The following is a 22530-nucleotide window of genomic DNA, read 5'->3' as shown; positions in this document are numbered from 1 at the left end:
CACAAATAGTCATATTCACAAACTCCTCTTGGCGATCATGAATTCAAACGTCAAGGGTGGAGGATGTATGAAAAATGGCAGCGTTCCTATTTTTCTTCCCCATCTTTGTTCATTTTCAGCCTGTTGATTAGCTCTAGATCAAGGACTCTGTGTTCTTCCAAAAACAGGAGGATGTCTGCCTGCTGTCTTCCAAGGGACAAATGAAAAGTTAGAAGCGTAAGAAACGGTCTGAAGCAAGATGCAGATAGTTTCCTTCCCCAAATCTTTTTGCCCGCATGCATTTCATCTTCACAGGAGTGGAAGCCAAAAGATGGGCAAATTGGTTTTTCCCAACTTCTTTTATTTTCGGTCCATTGTTTGATTCTAGAGCACAGACTCTGCCTGTTTAAAATAAGATTAGGTGGGATTGGCCCACTGTTACCTCTTGACTTCACAAGAGATATCTGAGTTGTAGCCTTGGCTCTTAAACCTTTTAGCAAAAATGAAGCAATGTACAAAGCTGGAAAGTTTTCAAGCTACTCGTAAGCTGGTTTTTCTTGGCACCAAACAGCTAAGAAAAATAAGCAATGAAAAAAGAAGAAAAAGAAAAAAACAACAACTTTTGGAGGAGTGATGAGTTCAAAAGGACGTTGCATAGTCTCCTTTGCTATCTCCTCCTCTGCCTTTCATGCTGCGTTAGAGATTTTGAAGCTTGATGTGCGTAACATTTGTCAAGAAGTTCCTCACAACTGTTCTGTGCCTGTGCTGACACAAGTCTGCCTTTGGCACGAGCACAGTGTCCGGGTGTGGTGCTGTGGCTTAGTTGGTTAAAGCGCCTGTCTAGTAAACAGGAGATCCTGAGTTCGACTCTCAGCAGCGCCTTTCTTTGGCTGCAGATTAAGCCCTTGAAAAGGTTTTAAGAGTGGCCTCGGGAGCTTTGTGCCGCAATGGCATGGTTTAGGCAGCAGCCCTGCTCTTGATGCTTCCAGCTGATCTCTTCAAAGCCCTGCGAGTTTGCTGGACCTTTTAGCCTAGGTTATGCCAGCCTGGTGTCCACGGCAAGCACAAAACAGTGCACCTTTAGACGAAGGGCTCGATGAGGATGGGATTCGAACCCATGCATGCAGAGCACAATGGATTAGCAGTCCATCGCCTTAACCACTCGGCCACCTCATCCACAGCAAGCTTGCGAGCTTTGATTTTGGGAGCTGCATGTCACAAGCAGAAACTTGAGGAAAAGACACAAGCAGGATGCCGTTTCTCACCTCCTAATAGAGCACCTTGCTTCCGTGCTGTCAATTCATTGTGACAAAAGCTTCATTCTTCCTTTTCTGCCAAGGGTATAATCAAATGTTACAAATGCAATCAAGGGTGTAAAGCAAGTCACAAGTAGTAATGCTCACCAACTTTGCTGCAGACACGCAGTCTAACGGCATGGAATTAGGAAGCGTCAACAGGTGCAAAATGTCATGTATTCCCCATCTTTTTTTTTCACTTTCTGCTGTTCCTTTTTTATTGGCTCTGGATGATGAACTGTGCCCGCGTCAAGAGAAATTCGCCTGGATGGAGCCACTCTTTTGCCAGGACATTCAGAGATGTAGCTCAACCATCAATTTCAAGTCTACACTTTTCTCCTACCTGGCTGGCATTTTTACATGAATGCAAAGTGTTTGACTGTGGTTGGGGTCCCAAAACTCTTGTCACCGCTTCAGTATCTGTTCCCTTTGACTTCACCTCGGGCAATGATTCATTTGGTTAAAAGACACATGCAGGATGTCTTTCCACAAATAGTCATATTCACAAACTCCTCTTGGCGATCATGAATTCAAACGTCAAGGGTGGAGGATGTATGAAAAATGGCAGCGTTCCTATTTTTCTTCCCCATCTTTGTTCATTTTCAGCTTGTTGATTAGCTCTAGATCAAGGACTCTGTGTTCTTCCAAAAACAGGAGGATGTCTGCCTGCTGTCTTCCAAGGGACAAATGAAAAGTTAGAAGCGTAAGAAACGGTCTGAAGCAAGATGCAGATAGTTTCCTTCCCCAAATCTTTTTGCCCGCATGCATTTCATCTTCACAGGAGTGGAAGCCAAAAGATGGGCAAATTGGTTTTTCCCACCTTCTTTTATTTTCGGTCCATTGTTTGATTCTAGAGCACAGACTCTGCCTGTTTAAAATAAGATTAGGTGGGATTGGCCCACTGTTACCTCTTGACTTCACAAGAGATATCTGAGTTGTAGCCTTGGCTCTTAAACCTTTTAGCAAAAATGAAGCAATGTACAAAGCTGGAAAGTTTTCAAGCTACTCGTAAGCTGGTTTTTCTTGGCACCAAACAGCTAAGAAAAATAAGCAATGAAAAAAGAAGAAAAAGAAAAAAACAACAACTTTTGGAGGAGTGATGAGTTCAAAAGAACGTTGCATAGTCTCCTTTGCTATCTCCTCCTCTGCCTTTCATGCTGCGTTAGAGATTTTGAAGCTTGATGTGCGTAACATTTGTCAAGAAGTTCCTCACAACTGTTCTGTGCCTGTGCTGACACAAGTCTGCCTTTGGCACGAGCACAGTGTCTGGGTGTGGTGCTGTGGCTTAGTTGGTTAAAGCGCCTGTCTAGTAAATAGGAGATCCCGAGTTCGACTCTCAGCAGCGCCTTTCTTTGGCTGCAGATTAAGCCTTTGAAAAGGTTTTAAGAGTGGCCTCGGGAGCTTTTTGCCACAATGGCATGGTTTAGGCAGCAGCCCTGCTCTTGATGCTTCCAGCTGATCTCTTCAAAGCCCTGCGAGTTTGCTGGACCTTTAAGCCTAGGTTATGCCAGCCTGGTGTCCACGGCAAGCACAAAACAGTGCACCTTTAGACGAAGGGCTCGATGAGGATGGGATTCGAACCCATGCATGCAGAGCACAATGGATTAGCAGTCCATCGCCTTAACCACTCGGCCACCTCATCCACAGCAAGCTTGTGAGCTTTGATTTTGGGAGCTGCATGTCACAAGCAGAAACTTGAGGAAAAGACACAAGCAGGATGCCGTTTCTCACCTCCTAATAGAGCACCTTGCTTCCGTGCTGTCAATTCATTGTGACAAAAGCTTCATTCTTCCTTTTCTGCCAAGGGTATAATCAAATGTTACAAATGCAATCAAGGGTGTAAAGCAAGTCACAAGTAGTAATGCTCACCAACTTTGCTGCAGACACGCAGTCTAACGGCATGGAATTAGGAAGCGTCAACAGGTGCAAAATGTCATGTATTCCCCATCTTTTTTTTTCACTTTCTGCTGTTCCTTTTTTATTGGCTCTGGATGATGAACTGTGCCCGCGTCAAGAGAAATTCGCCTGGATGGAGCCACTCTTTTGCCAGGACATTCAGAGATGTAGCTCAACCATCAATTTCAAGTCTACACTTTTCTCCTACCTGGCTGGCATTTTTACATGAATGCAAAGTGTTTGACTGTGGTTGGGATCCCAAAACTCTTGTCACCGCTTCAGTATCTGTTCCCTTTGACTTCACCTCGGGCAATGATTCATTTGGTTAAAAGACACATGCAGGATGTCTTTCCACAAATAGTCATATTCACAAACTCCTCTTGGCGATCATGAATTCAAACGTCAAGGGTGGAGGATGTATGAAAAATGGCAGCGTTCCTATTTTTCTTCCCCATCTTTGTTCATTTTCAGCCTGTTGATTAGCTCTAGATCAAGGACTCTGTGTTCTTCCAAAAACAGGAGGATGTCTGCCTGCTGTCTTCCAAGGGACAAATGAAAAGTTAGAAGCGTAAGAAACGGTCTGAAGCAAGATGCAGATAGTTTCCTTCCCCAAATCTTTTTGCCCGCATGCATTTCATCTTCACAGGAGTGGAAGCCAAAAGATGGGCAAATTGGTTTTTCCCACCTTCTTTTATTTTCGGTCCATTGTTTGATTCTAGAGCACAGACTCTGCCTGTTTAAAATAAGATTAGGTAGGATTGGCCCACTGTTACCTCTTGACTTCACAAGAGATATCTGAGTTGTAGCCTTGGCTCTTAAACCTTTTAGCAAAAATGAAGCAATGTACAAAGCTGGAAAGTTTTCAAGCTACTCGTAAGCTGGTTTTTCTTGGCACCAAACAGCTAAGAAAAATAAGCAATGAAAAAAGAAGAAAAAGAAAAAAACAACAACTTTTGGAGGAGTGATGAGTTCAAAAGGACGTTGCATAGTCTCCTTTGCTATCTCCTCCTCTGCCTTTCATGCTGCGTTAGAGATTTTGAAGCTTGATGTGCGTAACATTTGTCAAGAAGTTCCTCACAACTGTTCTGTGCCTGTGCTGACACAAGTCTGCCTTTGGCACGAGCACAGTGTCCGGGTGTGGTGCTGTGGCTTAGTTGGTTAAAGCGCCTGTCTAGTAAACAGGAGATCCTGAGTTCGACTCTCAGCAGCGCCTTTCTTTGGCTGCAGATTAAGCCCTTGAAAAGGTTTTAAGAGTGGCCTTGGGAGCTTTGTGCCGCAATGGCATGGTTTAGGCAGCAGCCCTGCTCTTGATGCTTCCAGCTGATCTCTTCAAAGCCCTGCGAGTTTGCTGGACCTTTTAGCCTAGGTTATGCCAGCCTGGTGTCCACGGCAAGCACAAACAGTGCACCTTTAGACGAAGGGCTCGATGAGGATGGGATTCGAACCCATGCATGCAGAGCACAATGGATTAGCAGTCCATCGCCTTAACCACTCGGCCACCTCATCCACAGCAAGCTTGCGAATTTTGATTTTGGGAGCTGCATGTCACAAGCAGAAACTTGAGGAAAAGACACAAGCAGGATGCCGTTTCTCACCTCCTAATAGAGCACCTTGCTTCCGTGCTGTCAATTCATTGTGACAAAAGCTTCATTCTTCCTTTTCTGCCAAGGGTATAATCAAATGTTACAAATGCAATCAAGGGTGTAAAGCAAGTCACAAGTAGTAATGCTCACCAACTTTGCTGCAGACACGCAGTCTAACGGCATGGAATTAGGAAGCGTCAACAGGTGCAAAATGTCATGTATTCCCCATCTTTTTTTTTCACTTTCTGCTGTTCCTTTTTTATTGGCTCTAGATGATGAACTGTGCCCGCGTCAAGAGAAATTCGCCTGGATGGAGCCACTCTTTTGCCAGGACATTCAGAGATGTAGCTCAACCATCAATTTCAAGTCTACACTTTTCTCCTACCTGGCTGGCATTTTTACATGAATGCAAAGTGTTTGACTGTGGTTGGGGTCCCAAAACTCTTGTCACCGCTTCAGTATCTGTTCCCTTTGACTTCACCTCGGGCAATGATTCATTTGGTTAAAAGACACATGCAGGATGTCTTTCCACAAATAGTCATATTCACAAACTCCTCTTGGCGATCATGAATTCAAACGTCAAGGGTGGAGGATGTATGAAAAATGGCAGCGTTCCTATTTTTCTTCCCCATCTTTGTTCATTTTCAGCCTGTTGATTAGCTCTAGATCAAGGACTCTGTGTTCTTCCAAAAACAGGAGGATGTCTGCCTGCTGTCTTCCAAGGGACAAATGAAAAGTTAGAAGCGTAAGAAACGGTCTGAAGCAAGATGCAGATAGTTTCCTTCCCCAAATCTTTTTGCCCGCATGCATTTCATCTTCACGGGAGTGGAAGCCAAAAGATGGGCAAATTGGTTTTTCCCACCTTCTTTTATTTTCGGTCCATTGTTTGATTCTAGAGCACAGACTCTGCCTGTTTAAAATAAGATTAGGTGGGATTGGCCCACTGTTACCTCTTGACTTCACAAGAGATATCTGAGTTGTAGCCTTGGCTCTTAAACCTTTTAGCAAAAATGAAGCAATGTACAAAGCTGGAAAGTTTTCAAGCTACTCGTAAGCTGGTTTTTCTTGGCACCAAACAGCTAAGAAAAATAAGCAATGAAAAAAGAAGAAAAAGAAAAAAACAACAACTTTTGGAGGAGTGATGAGTTCAAAAGGACGTTGCATAGTCTCCTTTGCTATCTCCTCCTCTGCCTTTCATGCTGCGTTAGAGATTTTGAAGCTTGATGTGCGTAACATTTGTCAAGAAGTTCCTCACAACTGTTCTGTGCCTGTGCTGACACAAGTCTGCCTTTGGCACGAGCACAGTGTCTGGGTGTGGTGCTGTGGCTTAGTTGGTTAAAGCGCCTGTCTAGTAAACAGGAGATCCCGAGTTCAACTCTCAGCAGCGCCTTTCTTTGGCTGCAGATTAAGCCTTTGAAAAGGTTTTAAGAGTGGCCTCGGGAGCTTTTTGCCGCAATGGCATGGTTTAGGCAGCAGCCCTGCTCTTGATGCTTCCAGCTGATCTCTTCAAAGCCCTGCGAGTTTGCTGGACCTTTTAGCCTAGGTTATGCCAGCCTGGTGTCCACGGCAAGCACAAAACAGTGCACCTTTAGACGAAGGGCTCGATGAGGATGGGATTCGAACCCATGCATGCAGAGCACAATGGATTAGCAGTCCATCGCCTTAACCACTCGGCCACCTCATCCACAGCAAGCTTGCGAGCTTTGATTTTGGGAGCTGCATGTCACAAGCAGAAACTTGAGGAAAAGACACAAGCAGGATGCCGTTTCTCACCTCCTAATAGAGCACCTTGCTTCCGTGCTGTCAATTCATTGTGACAAAAGCTTCATTCTTCCTTTTCTGCCAAGGGTATAATCAAATGTTACAAATGCAATCAAGGGTGTAAAGCAAGTCACAAGTAGTAATGCTCACCAACTTTGCTGCAGACACGCAGTCTAACGGCATGGAATTAGGAAGCGTCAACAGGTGCAAAATGTCATGTATTCCCCATCTTTTTTTTTCACTTTCTGCTGTTCCTTTTTTATTGGCTCTTGATGATGAACTGTGCCCGCGTCAAGAGAAATTCGCCTGGATGGAGCCACTCTTTTGCCAGGACATTCAGAGATGTAGCTCAACCATCAATTTCAAGTCTACACTTTTCTCCTACCTGGCTGGCATTTTTACATGAATGCAAAGTGTTTGACTGTGGTTGGGGTCCCAAAACTCTTGTCACCGCTTCAGTATCTGTTCCCTTTGACTTCACCTCGGGCAATGATTCATTTGGTTAAAAGACACATGCAGGATGTCTTTCCACAAATAGTCATATTCACAAACTCCTCTTGGCGATCATGAATTCAAACGTCAAGGGTGGAGGATGTATGAAAAATGGCAGCGTTCCTATTTTTCTTCCCCATCTTTGTTCATTTTCAGCCTGTTGATTAGCTCTAGATCAAGGACTCTGTGTTCTTCCAAAAACAGGAGGATGTCTGCCTGCTGTCTTCCAAGGGACAAATGAAAAGTTAGAAGCGTAAGAAACGGTCTGAAGCAAGATGCAGATAGTTTCCTTCCCCAAATCTTTTTGCCCGCATGCATTTCATCTTCACTGGAGTGGAAGCCAAAAGATGGGCAAATTGGTTTTTCCCAACTTCTTTTATTTTCGGTCCATTGTTTGATTCTAGAGCACAGACTCTGCCTGTTTAAAATAAGATTAGGTGGGATTGGCCCACTGTTACCTCTTGACTTCACAAGAGATATCTGAGTTGTAGCCTTGGCTCTTAAACCTTTTAGCAAAAATGAAGCAATGTACAAAGCTGGAAAATTTTCAAGCTACTCGTAAGCTGGTTTTTCTTGGCACCAAACAGCTAAGAAAAATAAGCAATGAAAAAAGAAGAAAAAGAAAAAAACAACAACTTTTGGAGGAGTGATGAGTTCAAAAGGACGTTGCATAGTCTCCTTTGCTATCTCCTCCTCTGCCTTTCATGCTGCGTTAGAGATTTTGAAGCTTGATGTGCGTAACATTTGTCAAGAAGTTCCTCACAACTGTTCTGTGCCTGTGCTGACACAAGTCTGCCTTTGGCACGAGCACAGTGTCCGGGTGTGGTGCTGTGGCTTAGTTGGTTAAAGCGCCTGTCTAGTAAACAGGAGATCCTGAGTTCGACTCTCAGCAGCGCCTTTCTTTGGCTGCAGATTAAGCCCTTGAAAAGGTTTTAAGAGTGGCCTCGGGAGCTTTGTGCCGCAATGGCATGGTTTAGGCAGCAGCCCTGCTCTTGATGCTTCCAGCTGATCTCTTCAAAGCCCTGCGAGTTTGCTGGACCTTTTAGCCTAGGTTATGCCAGCCTGGTGTCCACGGCAAGCACAAAACAGTGCACCTTTAGACGAAGGGCTCGATGAGGATGGGATTCGAACCCATGCATGCAGAGCACAATGGATTAGCAGTCCATCGCCTTAACCACTCGGCCACCTCATCCACAGCAAGCTTGCGAGCTTTGATTTTGGGAGCTGCATGTCACAAGCAGAAACTTGAGGAAAAGACACAAGCAGGATGCCGTTTCTCACCTCCTAATAGAGCACCTTGCTTCCGTGCTGTCAATTCATTGTGACAAAAGCTTCATTCTTCCTTTTCTGCCAAGGGTATAATCAAATGTTACAAATGCAATCAAGGGTGTAAAGCAAGTCACAAGTAGTAATGCTCACCAACTTTGCTGCAGACACGCAGTCTAACGGCATGGAATTAGGAAGCGTCAACAGGTGCAAAATGTCATGTATTCCCCATCTTTTTTTTTCACTTTCTGCTGTTCCTTTTTTATTGGCTCTGGATGATGAACTGTGCCCGCGTCAAGAGAAATTCGCCTGGATGGAGCCACTCTTTTGCCAGGACATTCAGAGATGTAGCTCAACCATCAATTTCAAGTCTACACTTTTCTCCTACCTGGCTGGCATTTTTACATGAATGCAAAGTGTTTGACTGTGGTTGGGGTCCCAAAACTCTTGTCACCGCTTCAGTATCTGTTCCCTTTGACTTCACCTCGGGCAATGATTCATTTGGTTAAAAGACACATGCAGGATGTCTTTCCACAAATAGTCATATTCACAAACTCCTCTTGGCGATCATGAATTCAAACGTCAAGGGTGGAGGATGTATGAAAAATGGCAGTGTTCCTATTTTTCTTCCCCATCTTTGTTCATTTTCAGCCTGTTGATTAGCTCTAGATCAAGGACTCTGTGTTCTTCCAAAAACAGGAGGATGTCTGCCTGCTGTCTTCCAAGGGACAAATGAAAAGTTAGAAGCGTAAGAAACGGTCTGAAGCAAGATGCAGATAGTTTCCTTCCCCAAATCTTTTTGCCCGCATGCATTTCATCTTCACAGGAGTGGAAGCCAAAAGATGGGCAAATTGGTTTTTCCCAACTTCTTTTATTTTCGGTCCATTGTTTGATTCTAGAGCACAGACTCTGCCTGTTTAAAATAAGATTAGGTGGGATTGGCCCACTGTTACCTCTTGACTTCACAAGAGATATCTGAGTTGTAGCCTTGGCTCTTAAACCTTTTAGCAAAAATGAAGCAATGTACAAAGCTGGAAAGTTTTCAAGCTACTCGTAAGCTGGTTTTTCTTGGCACCAAACAGCTAAGAAAAATAAGCAATGAAAAAAGAAGAAAAAGAAAAAAACAACAACTTTTGGAGGAGTGATGAGTTCAAAAGGACGTTGCATAGTCTCCTTTGCTATCTCCTCCTCTGCCTTTCATGCTGCGTTAGAGATTTTGAAGCTTGATGTGCGTAACATTTGTCAAGAAGTTCCTCACAACTGTTCTGTGCCTGTGCTGACACAAGTCTGCCTTTGGCACGAGCACAGTGTCCGGGTGTGGTGCTGTGGCTTAGTTGGTTAAAGCGCCTGTCTAGTAAACAGGAGATCCCGAGTTCGACTCTCAGCAGCGCCTTTCTTTGGCTGCAGATTAAGCCCTTGAAAAGGTTTTAAGAGTGGCCTCGGGAGCTTTGTGCCGCAATGGCATGGTTTAGGCAGCAGCCCTGCTCTTGATGCTTCCAGCTGATCTCTTCAAAGCCCTGCGAGTTTGCTGGACCTTTTAGCCTAGGTTATGCCAGCCTGGTGTCCACGGCAAGCACAAAACAGTGCACCTTTAGACGAAGGGCTCGATGAGGATGGGATTCGAACCCATGCATGCAGAGCACAATGGATTAGCAGTCCATCGCCTTAACCACTCGGCCACCTCATCCACAGCAAGCTTGCGAGCTTTGATTTTGGGAGCTGCATGTCACAAGCAGAAACTTGAGGAAAAGACACAAGCAGGATGCCGTTTCTCACCTCCTAATAGAGCACCTTGCTTCCGTGCTGTCAATTCATTGTGACAAAAGCTTCATTCTTCCTTTTCTGCCAAGGGTATAATCAAATGTTACAAATGCAATCAAGGGTGTAAAGCAAGTCACAAGTAGTAATGCTCACCAACTTTGCTGCAGACACGCAGTCTAACGGCATGGAATTAGGAAGCGTCAACAGGTGCAAAATGTCATGTATTCCCCATCTTTTTTTTTCACTTTCTGCTGTTCCTTTTTTATTGGCTCTGGATGATGAACTGTGCCCGCGTCAAGAGAAATTCGCCTGGATGGAGCCACTCTTTTGCCAGGACATTCAGAGATGTAGCTCAACCATCAATTTCAAGTCTACACTTTTCTCCTACCTGGCTGGCATTTTTACATGAATGCAAAGTGTTTGACTGTGGTTGGGGTCCCAAAACTCTTGTCACCGCTTCAGTATCTGTTCCCTTTGACTTCACCTCGGGCAATGATTCATTTGGTTAAAAGACACATGCAGGATGTCTTTCCACAAATAGTCATATTCACAAACTCCTCTTGGCGATCATGAATTCAAACGTCAAGGGTGGAGGATGTATGAAAAATGGCAGCGTTCCTATTTTTCTTCCCCATCTTTGTTCATTTTCAGCCTGTTGATTAGCTCTAGATCAAGGACTCTGTGTTCTTCCAAAAACAGGAGGATGTCTGCCTGCTGTCTTCCAAGGGACAAATGAAAAGTTAGAAGCGTAAGAAACGGTCTGAAGCAAGATGCAGATAGTTTCCTTCCCCAAATCTTTTTGCCCGCATGCATTTCATCTTCACTGGAGTGGAAGCCAAAAGATGGGCAAATTGGTTTTTCCCAACTTCTTTTATTTTCGGTCCATTGTTTGATTCTAGAGCACAGACTCTGCCTGTTTAAAATAAGATTAGGTGGGATTGGCCCACTGTTACCTCTTGACTTCACAAGAGATATCTGAGTTGTAGCCTTGGCTCTTAAACCTTTTAGCAAAAATGAAGCAATGTACAAAGCTGGAAAATTTTCAAGCTACTCGTAAGCTGGTTTTTCTTGGCACCAAACAGCTAAGAAAAATAAGCAATGAAAAAAGAAGAAAAAGAAAAAAACAACAACTTTTGGAGGAGTGATGAGTTCAAAAGGACGTTGCATAGTCTCCTTTGCTATCTCCTCCTCTGCCTTTCATGCTGCGTTAGAGATTTTGAAGCTTGATGTGCGTAACATTTGTCAAGAAGTTCCTCACAACTGTTCTGTGCCTGTGCTGACACAAGTCTGCCTTTGGCACGAGCACAGTGTCCGGGTGTGGTGCTGTGGCTTAGTTGGTTAAAGCGCCTGTCTAGTAAACAGGAGATCCTGAGTTCGACTCTCAGCAGCGCCTTTCTTTGGCTGCAGATTAAGCCCTTGAAAAGGTTTTAAGAGTGGCCTCGGGAGCTTTGTGCCGCAATGGCATGGTTTAGGCAGCAGCCCTGCTCTTGATGCTTCCAGCTGATCTCTTCAAAGCCCTGCGAGTTTGCTGGACCTTTTAGCCTAGGTTATGCCAGCCTGGTGTCCACGGCAAGCACAAAACAGTGCACCTTTAGACGAAGGGCTCGATGAGGATGGGATTCGAACCCATGCATGCAGAGCACAATGGATTAGCAGTCCATCGCCTTAACCACTCGGCCACCTCATCCACAGCAAGCTTGCGAGCTTTGATTTTGGGAGCTGCATGTCACAAGCAGAAACTTGAGGAAAAGACACAAGCAGGATGCCGTTTCTCACCTCCTAATAGAGCACCTTGCTTCCGTGCTGTCAATTCATTGTGACAAAAGCTTCATTCTTCCTTTTCTGCCAAGGGTATAATCAAATGTTACAAATGCAATCAAGGGTGTAAAGCAAGTCACAAGTAGTAATGCTCACCAACTTTGCTGCAGACACGCAGTCTAACGGCATGGAATTAGGAAGCGTCAACAGGTGCAAAATGTCATGTATTCCCCATCTTTTTTTTTCACTTTCTGCTGTTCCTTTTTTATTGGCTCTGGATGATGAACTGTGCCCGCGTCAAGAGAAATTCGCCTGGATGGAGCCACTCTTTTGCCAGGACATTCAGAGATGTAGCTCAACCATCAATTTCAAGTCTACACTTTTCTCCTACCTGGCTGGCATTTTTACATGAATGCAAAGTGTTTGACTGTGGTTGGGGTCCCAAAACTCTTGTCACCACTTCAGTATCTGTTCCCTTTGACTTCACCTCGGGCAATGATTCATTTGGTTAAAAGACACATGCAGGATGTCTTTCCACAAATAGTCATATTCACAAACTCCTCTTGGCGATCATGAATTCAAACGTCAAGGGTGGAGGATGTATGAAAAATGGCAGCGTTCCTATTTTTCTTCCCCATCTTTGTTCATTTTCAGCCTGTTGATTAGCTCTAGATCAAGGACTCTGTGTTCTTCCAAAAACAGGAGGATGTCTGCCTGCTGTCTTCCAAGGGACAAATGAAAAGTTAGAAGCGTAAGAAACGGTCTGAAGCAAGATGCAGATAGTTTCCTTCCCCAAATCTTTTTGCCCGCATGCATTTCATCTTCACAGGAGTGGAAGCCAAAAGATGGGCAAATTGGTTTTTCCCAACTTCTTTTATTTTCGGTCCATTGTTTGATTCTAGAGCACAGACTCTGCCTGTTTAAAATAAGATTAGGTGGGATTGGCCCACTGTTACCTCTTGACTTCACAAGAGATATCTGAGTTGTAGCCTTGGCTCTTAAACCTTTTAGCAAAAATGAAGCAATGTACAAAGCTGGAAAGTTTTCAAGCTACTCGTAAGCTGGTTTTTCTTGGCACCAAACAGCTAAGAAAAATAAGCAATGAAAAAAGAAGAAAAAGAAAAAAACAACAACTTTTGGAGGAGTGATGAGTTCAAAAGGACGTTGCATAGTCTCCTTTGCTATCTCCTCCTCTGCCTTTCATGCTGCGTTAGAGATTTTGAAGCTTGATGTGCGTAACATTTGTCAAGAAGTTCCTCACAACTGTTCTGTGCCTGTGCTGACACAAGTCTGCCTTTGGCACGAGCACAGTGTCCGGGTGTGGTGCTGTGGCTTAGTTGGTTAAAGCGCCTGTCTAGTAAACAGGAGATCCTGAGTTCGACTCTCAGCAGCGCCTTTCTTTGGCTGCAGATTAAGCCCTTGAAAAGGTTTTAAGAGTGGCCTCGGGAGCTTTGTGCCGCAATGGCATGGTTTAGGCAGCAGCCCTGCTCTTGATGCTTCCAGCTGATCTCTTCAAAGCCCTGCGAGTTTGCTGGACCTTTTAGCCTAGGTTATGCCAGCCTGGTGTCCACGGCAAGCACAAAACAGTGCACCTTTAGACGAAGGGCTCGATGAGGATGGGATTCGAACCCATGCATGCAGAGCACAATGGATTAGCAGTCCATCGCCTTAACCACTCGGCCACCTCATCCACAGCAAGCTTGCGAGCTTTGATTTTGGGAGCTGCATGTCACAAGCAGAAACTTGAGGAAAAGACACAAGCAGGATGCCGTTTCTCACCTCCTAATAGAGCACCTTGCTTCCGTGCTGTCAATTCATTGTGACAAAAGCTTCATTCTTCCTTTTCTGCCAAGGGTATAATCAAATGTTACAAATGCAATCAAGGGTGTAAAGCAAGTCACAAGTAGTAATGCTCACCAACTTTGCTGCAGACACGCAGTCTAACGGCATGGAATTAGGAAGCGTCAACAGGTGCAAAATGTCATGTATTCCCCATCTTTTTTTTTCACTTTCTGCTGTTCCTTTTTTATTGGCTCTGGATGATGAACTGTGCCCGCGTCAAGAGAAATTCGCCTGGATGGAGCCACTCTTTTGCCAGGACATTCAGAGATGTAGCTCAACCATCAATTTCAAGTCTACACTTTTCTCCTACCTGGCTGGCATTTTTACATGAATGCAAAGTGTTTGACTGTGGTTGGGGTCCCAAAACTCTTGTCACCGCTTCAGTATCTGTTCCCTTTGACTTCACCTCGGGCAATGATTCATTTGGTTAAAAGACACATGCAGGATGTCTTTCCACAAATAGTCATATTCACAAACTCCTCTTGGCGATCATGAATTCAAACGTCAAGGGTGGAGGATGTATGAAAAATGGCAGCGTTCCTATTTTTCTTCCCCATCTTTGTTCATTTTCAGCCTGTTGATTAGCTCTAGATCAAGGACTCTGTGTTCTTCCAAAAACAGGAGGATGTCTGCCTGCTGTCTTCCAAGGGACAAATGAAAAGTTAGAAGCGTAAGAAACGGTCTGAAGCAAGATGCAGATAGTTTCCTTCCCCAAATCTTTTTGCCCGCATGCATTTCATCTTCACAGGAGTGGAAGCCAAAAGATGGGCAAATTGGTTTTTCCCACCTTCTTTTATTTTCGGTCCATTGTTTGATTCTAGAGCACAGACTCTGCCTGTTTAAAATAAGATTAGGTAGGATTGGCCCACTGTTACCTCTTGACTTCACAAGAGATATCTGAGTTGTAGCCTTGGCTCTTAAACCTTTTAGCAAAAATGAAGCAATGTACAAAGCTGGAAAGTTTTCAAGCTACTCGTAAGCTGGTTTTTCTTGGCACCAAACAGCTAAGAAAAATAAGCAATGAAAAAAGAAGAAAAAGAAAAAAACAACAACTTTTGGAGGAGTGATGAGTTCAAAAGGACGTTGCATAGTCTCCTTTGCTATCTCCTCCTCTGCCTTTCATGCTGCGTTAGAGATTTTGAAGCTTGATGTGCGTAACATTTGTCAAGAAGTTCCTCACAACTGTTCTGTGCCTGTGCTGACACAAGTCTGCCTTTGGCACGAGCACAGTGTCCGGGTGTGGTGCTGTGGCTTAGTTGGTTAAAGCGCCTGTCTAGTAAACAGGAGATCCTGAGTTCGACTCTCAGCAGCGCCTTTCTTTGGCTGCAGATTAAGCCCTTGAAAAGGTTTTAAGAGTGGCCTCGGGAGCTTTGTGCCGCAATGGCATGGTTTAGGCAGCAGCCCTGCTCTTGATGCTTCCAGCTGATCTCTTCAAAGCCCTGCGAGTTTGCTGGACCTTTTAGCCTAGGTTATGCCAGCCTGGTGTCCACGGCAAGCACAAAACAGTGCACCTTTAGACGAAGGGCTCGATGAGGATGGGATTCGAACCCATGCATGCAGAGCACAATGGATTAGCAGTCCATCGCCTTAACCACTCGGCCACCTCATCCACAGCAAGCTTGCGAATTTTGATTTTGGGAGCTGCATGTCACAAGCAGAAACTTGAGGAAAAGACACAAGCAGGATGCCGTTTCTCACCTCCTAATAGAGCACCTTGCTTCCGTGCTGTCAATTCATTGTGACAAAAGCTTCATTCTTCCTTTTCTGCCAAGGGTATAATCAAATGTTACAAATGCAATCAAGGGTGTAAAGCAAGTCACAAGTAGTAATGCTCACCAACTTTGCTGCAGACACGCAGTCTAACGGCATGGAATTAGGAAGCGTCAACAGGTGCAAAATGTCATGTATTCCCCATCTTTTTTTTTCACTTTCTGCTGTTCCTTTTTTATTGGCTCTAGATGATGAACTGTGCCCGCGTCAAGAGAAATTCGCCTGGATGGAGCCACTCTTTTGCCAGGACATTCAGAGATGTAGCTCAACCATCAATTTCAAGTCTACACTTTTCTCCTACCTGGCTGGCATTTTTACATGAATGCAAAGTGTTTGACTGTGGTTGGGGTCCCAAAACTCTTGTCACCGCTTCAGTATCTGTTCCCTTTGACTTCACCTCGGGCAATGATTCATTTGGTTAAAAGACACATGCAGGATGTCTTTCCACAAATAGTCATATTCACAAACTCCTCTTGGCGATCATGAATTCAAACGTCAAGGGTGGAGGATGTATGAAAAATGGCAGCGTTCCTATTTTTCTTCCCCATCTTTGTTCATTTTCAGCCTGTTGATTAGCTCTAGATCAAGGACTCTGTGTTCTTCCAAAAACAGGAGGATGTCTGCCTGCTGTCTTCCAAGGGACAAATGAAAAGTTAGAAGCGTAAGAAACGGTCTGAAGCAAGATGCAGATAGTTTCCTTCCCCAAATCTTTTTGCCCGCATGCATTTCATCTTCACAGGAGTGGAAGCCAAAAGATGGGCAAATTGGTTTTTCCCACCTTCTTTTATTTTCGGTCCATTGTTTGATTCTAGAGCACAGACTCTGCCTGTTTAAAATAAGATTAGGTGGGATTGGCCCACTGTTACCTCTTGACTTCACAAGAGATATCTGAGTTGTAGCCTTGGCTCTTAAACCTTTTAGCAAAAATGAAGCAATGTACAAAGCTGGAAAGTTTTCAAGCTACTCGTAAGCTGGTTTTTCTTGGCACCAAACAGCTAAGAAAAATAAGCAATGAAAAAAGAAGAAAAAGAAAAAAACAACAACTTTTGGAGGAGTGATGAGTTCAAAAGGACGTTGCATAGTCTCCTTTGCTATCTCCTCCTCTGCCTTTCATGCTGCGTTAGAGATTTTGAAGCTTGATGTGCGTAACATTTGTCAAGAAGTTCCTCACAACTGTTCTGTGCCTGTGCTGACACAAGTCTGCCTTTGGCACGAGCACAGTGTCTGGGTGTGGTGCTGTGGCTTAGTTGGTTAAAGCGCCTGTCTAGTAAACAGGAGATCCCGAGTTCAACTCTCAGCAGCGCCTTTCTTTGGCTGCAGATTAAGCCTTTGAAAAGGTTTTAAGAGTGGCCTCGGGAGCTTTTTGCCGCAATGGCATGGTTTAGGCAGCAGCCCTGCTCTTGATGCTTCCAGCTGATCTCTTCAAAGCCCTGCAAGTTTGCTGGACCTTTTAGCCTAGGTTATGCCTTTTAGCCTAGGTTAGCCTGGTGTCCACGGCAAGCACAAAACAGTGCACCTTTAGACGAAGGGCTCGATGAGGATGGGATTCGAACCCATGCATGCAGAGCACAATGGATTAGCAGTCCATCGCCTTAACCACTCGGCCACCTCATCCACAGCAAGCTTGCGAGCTTTGATTTTGGGAGCTGCATGTCACAAGCAGAAACTTGAGGAAAAGACACAAGCAGGATGCCGTTTCTCACCTCCTAATAGAGCACCTTGCTTCCGTGCTGTCAATTCATTGTGACAAAAGCTTCATTCTTCCTTTTCTGCCAAGGGTATAATCAAATGTTACAAATGCAATCAAGGGTGTAAAGCAAGTCACAAGTAGTAATGCTCACCAACTTTGCTGCAGACACGCAGTCTAACGGCATGGAATTAGGAAGCGTCAACAGGTGCAAAATGTCATGTATTCCCCATCTTTTTTTTTCACTTTCTGCTGTTCCTTTTTTATTGGCTCTAGATGATGAACTGTGCCCGCGTCAAGAGAAATTCGCCTGGATGGAGCCACTCTTTTGCCAGGACATTCAGAGATGTAGCTCAACCATCAATTTCAAGTCTACACTTTTCTCCTACCTGGCTGGCATTTTTACATGAATGCAAAGTGTTTGACTGTGGTTGGGGTCCCAAAACTCTTGTCACCGCTTCAGTATCTGTTCCCTTTGACTTCACCTCGGGCAATGATTCATTTGGTTAAAAGACACATGCAGGATGTCTTTCCACAAATAGTCATATTCACAAACTCCTCTTGGCGATCATGAATTCAAACGTCAAGGGTGGAGGATGTATGAAAAATGGCAGCGTTCCTATTTTTCTTCCCCATCTTTGTTCATTTTCAGCCTGTTGATTAGCTCTAGATCAAGGACTCTGTGTTCTTCCAAAAACAGGAGGATGTCTGCCTGCTGTCTTCCAAGGGACAAATGAAAAGTTAGAAGCGTAAGAAACGGTCTGAAGCAAGATGCAGATAGTTTCCTTCCCCAAATCTTTTTGCCCGCATGCATTTCATCTTCACTGGAGTGGAAGCCAAAAGATGGGCAAATTGGTTTTTCCCAACTTCTTTTATTTTCGGTCCATTGTTTGATTCTAGAGCACAGACTCTGCCTGTTTAAAATAAGATTAGGTGGGATTGGCCCACTGTTACCTCTTGACTTCACAAGAGATATCTGAGTTGTAGCCTTGGCTCTTAAACCTTTTAGCAAAAATGAAGCAATGTACAAAGCTGGAAAGTTTTCAAGCTACTCGTAAGCTGGTTTTTCTTGGCACCAAACAGCTAAGAAAAATAAGCAATGAAAAAAGAAGAAAAAGAAAAAAACAACAACTTTTGGAGGAGTGATGAGTTCAAAAGGACGTTGCATAGTCTCCTTTGCTATCTCCTCCTCTGCCTTTCATGCTGCGTTAGAGATTTTGAAGCTTGATGTGCGTAACATTTGTCAAGAAGTTCCTCACAACTGTTCTGTGCCTGTGCTGACACAAGTCTGCCTTTGGCACGAGCACAGTGTCCGGGTGTGGTGCTGTGGCTTAGTTGGTTAAAGCGCCTGTCTAGTAAACAGGAGATCCTGAGTTCGACTCTCAGCAGCGCCTTTCTTTGGCTGCAGATTAAGCCCTTGAAAAGGTTTTAAGAGTGGCCTCGGGAGCTTTGTGCCGCAATGGCATGGTTTAGGCAGCAGCCCTGCTCTTGATGCTTCCAGCTGATCTCTTCAAAGCCCTGCGAGTTTGCTGGACCTTTTAGCCTAGGTTATGCCAGCCTGGTGTCCACGGCAAGCACAAAACAGTGCACCTTTAGACGAAGGGCTCGATGAGGATGGGATTCGAACCCATGCATGCAGAGCACAATGGATTAGCAGTCCATCGCCTTAACCACTCGGCCACCTCATCCACAGCAAGCTTGCGAGCTTTGATTTTGGGAGCTGCATGTCACAAGCAGAAACTTGAGGAAAAGACACAAGCAGGATGCCGTTTCTCACCTCCTAATAGAGCACCTTGCTTCCGTGCTGTCAATTCATTGTGACAAAAGCTTCATTCTTCCTTTTCTGCCAAGGGTATAATCAAATGTTACAAATGCAATCAAGGGTGTAAAGCAAGTCACAAGTAGTAATGCTCACCAACTTTGCTGCAGACACGCAGTCTAACGGCATGGAATTAGGAAGCGTCAACAGGTGCAAAATGTCATGTATTCCCCATCTTTTTTTTTCACTTTCTGCTGTTCCTTTTTTATTGGCTCTGGATGATGAACTGTGCCCGCGTCAAGAGAAATTCGCCTGGATGGAGCCACTCTTTTGCCAGGACATTCAGAGATGTAGCTCAACCATCAATTTCAAGTCTACACTTTTCTCCTACCTGGCTGGCATTTTTACATGAATGCAAAGTGTTTGACTGTGGTTGGGGTCCCAAAACTCTTGTCACCGCTTCAGTATCTGTTCCCTTTGACTTCACCTCGGGCAATGATTCATTTGGTTAAAAGACACATGCAGGATGTCTTTCCACAAATAGTCATATTCACAAACTCCTCTTGGCGATCATGAATTCAAACGTCAAGGGTGGAGGATGTATGAAAAATGGCAGCGTTCCTATTTTTCTTCCCCATCTTTGTTCATTTTCAGCCTGTTGATTAGCTCTAGATCAAGGACTCTGTGTTCTTCCAAAAACAGGAGGATGTCTGCCTGCTGTCTTCCAAGGGACAAATGAAAAGTTAGAAGCGTAAGAAACGGTCTGAAGCAAGATGCAGATAGTTTCCTTCCCCAAATCTTTTTGCCCGCATGCATTTCATCTTCACAGGAGTGGAAGCCAAAAGATGGGCAAATTGGTTTTTCCCACCTTCTTTTATTTTCGGTCCATTGTTTGATTCTAGAGCACAGACTCTGCCTGTTTAAAATAAGATTAGGTAGGATTGGCCCACTGTTACCTCTTGACTTCACAAGAGATATCTGAGTTGTAGCCTTGGCTCTTAAACCTTTTAGCAAAAATGAAGCAATGTACAAAGCTGGAAAGTTTTCAAGCTACTCGTAAGCTGGTTTTTCTTGGCACCAAACAGCTAAGAAAAATAAGCAATGAAAAAAGAAGAAAAAGAAAAAAACAACAACTTTTGGAGGAGTGATGAGTTCAAAAGGACGTTGCATAGTCTCCTTTGCTATCTCCTCCTCTGCCTTTCATGCTGCGTTAGAGATTTTGAAGCTTGATGTGCGTAACATTTGTCAAGAAGTTCCTCACAACTGTTCTGTGCCTGTGCTGACACAAGTCTGCCTTTGGCACGAGCACAGTGTCCGGGTGTGGTGCTGTGGCTTAGTTGGTTAAAGCGCCTGTCTAGTAAACAGGAGATCCTGAGTTCGACTCTCAGCAGCGCCTTTCTTTGGCTGCAGATTAAGCCCTTGAAAAGGTTTTAAGAGTGGCCTCGGGAGCTTTGTGCCGCAATGGCATGGTTTAGGCAGGAGCCCTTGATGCTTCCAGCTGATCTCTTCAAAGCCCTGCGAGTTTGCTGGACCTTTTAGCCTAGGTTATGCCAGCCTGGTGTCCACGGCAAGCACAAAACAGTGCACCTTTAGACGAAGGGCTCGATGAGGATGGGATTCGAACCCATGCATGCAGAGCACAATGGATTAGCAGTCCATCGCCTTAACCACTCGGCCACCTCATCCACAGCAAGCTTGCGAATTTTGATTTTGGGAGCTGCATGTCACAAGCAGAAACGTGAGGAAAAGACACAAGCAGGATGCCGTTTCTCACCTCCTAATAGAGCACCTTGCTTCCGTGCTGTCAATTCATTGTGACAAAAGCTTCATTCTTCCTTTTCTGCCAAGGGTATAATCAAATGTTACAAATGCAATCAAGGGTGTAAAGCAAGTCACAAGTAGTAATGCTCACCAACTTTGCTGCAGACACACAGTCTAACGGCATGGAATTAGGAAGCGTCAACAGGTGCAAAATGTCATGTATTCCCCATCTTTTTTTTTCACTTTCTGCTGTTCCTTTTTTATTGGCTCTAGATGATGAACTGTGCCCGCGTCAAGAGAAATTCGCCTGGATGGAGCCACTCTTTTGCCAGGACATTCAGAGATGTAGCTCAACCATCAATTTCAAGTCTACACTTTTCTCCTACCTGGCTGGCATTTTTACATGAATGCAAAGTGTTTGACTGTGGTTGGGGTCCCAAAACTCTTGTCACCGCTTCAGTATCTGTTCCCTTTGACTTCACCTCGGGCAATGATTCATTTGGTTAAAAGACACATGCAGGATGTCTTTCCACAAATAGTCATATTCACAAACTCCTCTTGGCGATCATGAATTCAAACGTCAAGGGTGGAGGATGTATGAAAAATGGCAGCGTTCCTATTTTTCTTCCCCATCTTTGTTCATTTTCAGCCTGTTGATTAGCTCTAGATCAAGGACTCTGTGTTCTTCCAAAAACAGGAGGATGTCTGCCTGCTGTCTTCCAAGGGACAAATGAAAAGTTAGAAGCGTAAGAAACGGTCTGAAGCAAGATGCAGATAGTTTCCTTCCCCAAATCTTTTTGCCCGCATGCATTTCATCTTCACGGGAGTGGAAGCCAAAAGATGGGCAAATTGGTTTTTCCCACCTTCTTTTATTTTCGGTCCATTGTTTGATTCTAGAGCACAGACTCTGCCTGTTTAAAATAAGATTAGGTGGGATTGGCCCACTGTTACCTCTTGACTTCACAAGAGATATCTGAGTTGTAGCCTTGGCTCTTAAACCTTTTAGCAAAAATGAAGCAATGTACAAAGCTGGAAAGTTTTCAAGCTACTCGTAAGCTGGTTTTTCTTGGCACCAAACAGCTAAGAAAAATAAGCAATGAAAAAAGAAGAAAAAGAAAAAAACAACAACTTTTGGAGGAGTGATGAGTTCAAAAGGACGTTGCATAGTCTCCTTTGCTATCTCCTCCTCTGCCTTTCATGCTGCATTAGAGATTTTGAAGCTTGATGTGCGTAACATTTGTCAAGAAGTTCCTCACAACTGTTCTGTGCCTGTGCTGACACAAGTCTGCCTTTGGCACGAGCACAGTGTCCGGGTGTGGTGCTGTGGCTTAGTTGGTTAAAGCGCCTGTCTAGTAAACAGGAGATCCTGAGTTTGACTCTCAGCAGCGCCTTTCTTTGGCTGCAGATTAAGCCCTTGAAAAGGTTTTAAGAGTGGCCTCGGGAGCTTTGTGCTGCAATGGCATGGTTTAGGCAGCAGCCCTGCTCTTGATGCTTCCAGCTGATCTCTTCAAAGCCCTGCGAGTTTGCTGGACCTTTTAGCCTAGGTTATGCCAGCCTGGTGTCCACGGCAAGCACAAAACAGTGCACCTTTAGACGAAGGGCTCGATGAGGATGGGATTCGAACCCATGCATGCAGAGCACAATGGATTAGCAGTCCATCGCCTTAACCACTCGGCCACCTCATCCACAGCAAGCTTGCGAGCTTTGATTTTGGGAGCTGCATGTCACAAGCAGAAACTTGAGGAAAAGACACAAGCAGGATGCCGTTTCTCACCTCCTAATAGAGCACCTTGCTTCCGTGCTGTCAATTCATTGTGACAAAAGCTTCATTCTTCCTTTTCTGCCAAGGGTATAATCAAATGTTACAAATGCAATCAAGGGTGTAAAGCAAGTCACAAGTAGTAATGCTCACCAACTTTG

General features: G+C 44.5%; 21 non-coding genes across 21 annotated transcripts; 8 read left to right on the top strand and 13 right to left on the bottom strand.

The window, feature by feature from the left end:
- Positions 1–787: 787 nt before the first annotated feature.
- TRNAT-AGU (transfer RNA threonine (anticodon AGU)) lies at positions 788–861 on the top strand. The gene has a single exon. It is a non-coding gene; the product is annotated as a tRNA-Thr (tRNA).
- Positions 862–1073: 212 nt separating this feature from the next.
- TRNAS-GCU (transfer RNA serine (anticodon GCU)) lies at positions 1074–1155 on the bottom strand. Its single transcript has one exon. It is a non-coding gene; the product is annotated as a tRNA-Ser (tRNA).
- Positions 1156–2834: 1679 nt separating this feature from the next.
- TRNAS-GCU (transfer RNA serine (anticodon GCU)) lies at positions 2835–2916 on the bottom strand. Its single transcript has one exon. It is a non-coding gene; the product is annotated as a tRNA-Ser (tRNA).
- A 1393-nt stretch (positions 2917–4309) lies between these two features.
- Positions 4310–4383, top strand: TRNAT-AGU (transfer RNA threonine (anticodon AGU)). Its single transcript has one exon. It is a non-coding gene; the product is annotated as a tRNA-Thr (tRNA).
- A 211-nt stretch (positions 4384–4594) lies between these two features.
- Positions 4595–4676, bottom strand: TRNAS-GCU (transfer RNA serine (anticodon GCU)). Its single transcript has one exon. It is a non-coding gene; the product is annotated as a tRNA-Ser (tRNA).
- A 1679-nt stretch (positions 4677–6355) lies between these two features.
- TRNAS-GCU (transfer RNA serine (anticodon GCU)) lies at positions 6356–6437 on the bottom strand. The gene has a single exon. It is a non-coding gene; the product is annotated as a tRNA-Ser (tRNA).
- A 1393-nt stretch (positions 6438–7830) lies between these two features.
- On the top strand, positions 7831–7904 carry TRNAT-AGU (transfer RNA threonine (anticodon AGU)). The gene has a single exon. It is a non-coding gene; the product is annotated as a tRNA-Thr (tRNA).
- A 212-nt stretch (positions 7905–8116) lies between these two features.
- On the bottom strand, positions 8117–8198 carry TRNAS-GCU (transfer RNA serine (anticodon GCU)). Its single transcript has one exon. It is a non-coding gene; the product is annotated as a tRNA-Ser (tRNA).
- Positions 8199–9877: 1679 nt separating this feature from the next.
- TRNAS-GCU (transfer RNA serine (anticodon GCU)) lies at positions 9878–9959 on the bottom strand. The gene has a single exon. It is a non-coding gene; the product is annotated as a tRNA-Ser (tRNA).
- A 1393-nt stretch (positions 9960–11352) lies between these two features.
- TRNAT-AGU (transfer RNA threonine (anticodon AGU)) lies at positions 11353–11426 on the top strand. The gene has a single exon. It is a non-coding gene; the product is annotated as a tRNA-Thr (tRNA).
- A 212-nt stretch (positions 11427–11638) lies between these two features.
- TRNAS-GCU (transfer RNA serine (anticodon GCU)) lies at positions 11639–11720 on the bottom strand. The gene has a single exon. It is a non-coding gene; the product is annotated as a tRNA-Ser (tRNA).
- Positions 11721–13113: 1393 nt separating this feature from the next.
- Positions 13114–13187, top strand: TRNAT-AGU (transfer RNA threonine (anticodon AGU)). Its single transcript has one exon. It is a non-coding gene; the product is annotated as a tRNA-Thr (tRNA).
- A 212-nt stretch (positions 13188–13399) lies between these two features.
- TRNAS-GCU (transfer RNA serine (anticodon GCU)) lies at positions 13400–13481 on the bottom strand. Its single transcript has one exon. It is a non-coding gene; the product is annotated as a tRNA-Ser (tRNA).
- A 1393-nt stretch (positions 13482–14874) lies between these two features.
- TRNAT-AGU (transfer RNA threonine (anticodon AGU)) lies at positions 14875–14948 on the top strand. The gene has a single exon. It is a non-coding gene; the product is annotated as a tRNA-Thr (tRNA).
- A 212-nt stretch (positions 14949–15160) lies between these two features.
- On the bottom strand, positions 15161–15242 carry TRNAS-GCU (transfer RNA serine (anticodon GCU)). The gene has a single exon. It is a non-coding gene; the product is annotated as a tRNA-Ser (tRNA).
- A 1693-nt stretch (positions 15243–16935) lies between these two features.
- TRNAS-GCU (transfer RNA serine (anticodon GCU)) lies at positions 16936–17017 on the bottom strand. The gene has a single exon. It is a non-coding gene; the product is annotated as a tRNA-Ser (tRNA).
- A 1393-nt stretch (positions 17018–18410) lies between these two features.
- On the top strand, positions 18411–18484 carry TRNAT-AGU (transfer RNA threonine (anticodon AGU)). The gene has a single exon. It is a non-coding gene; the product is annotated as a tRNA-Thr (tRNA).
- Positions 18485–18696: 212 nt separating this feature from the next.
- On the bottom strand, positions 18697–18778 carry TRNAS-GCU (transfer RNA serine (anticodon GCU)). Its single transcript has one exon. It is a non-coding gene; the product is annotated as a tRNA-Ser (tRNA).
- Positions 18779–20171: 1393 nt separating this feature from the next.
- On the top strand, positions 20172–20245 carry TRNAT-AGU (transfer RNA threonine (anticodon AGU)). Its single transcript has one exon. It is a non-coding gene; the product is annotated as a tRNA-Thr (tRNA).
- A 207-nt stretch (positions 20246–20452) lies between these two features.
- On the bottom strand, positions 20453–20534 carry TRNAS-GCU (transfer RNA serine (anticodon GCU)). Its single transcript has one exon. It is a non-coding gene; the product is annotated as a tRNA-Ser (tRNA).
- A 1679-nt stretch (positions 20535–22213) lies between these two features.
- Positions 22214–22295, bottom strand: TRNAS-GCU (transfer RNA serine (anticodon GCU)). The gene has a single exon. It is a non-coding gene; the product is annotated as a tRNA-Ser (tRNA).
- Between the last annotated feature and the right edge of the window lie 235 nt (positions 22296–22530).

The sequence above is a fragment of the Staurois parvus genome, unplaced genomic scaffold (genome assembly GCF_062004578.1).
Source record: "Staurois parvus isolate SC_StPar_1 unplaced genomic scaffold, SC_StPar_1.0 ptg000020l, whole genome shotgun sequence".
Lineage (NCBI taxonomy): Eukaryota > Metazoa > Chordata > Amphibia > Anura > Ranidae > Staurois > Staurois parvus.
Note: the sequence above shows the minus strand (reverse complement) of the source record. Positions and strands in the feature narration are given on the sequence as shown.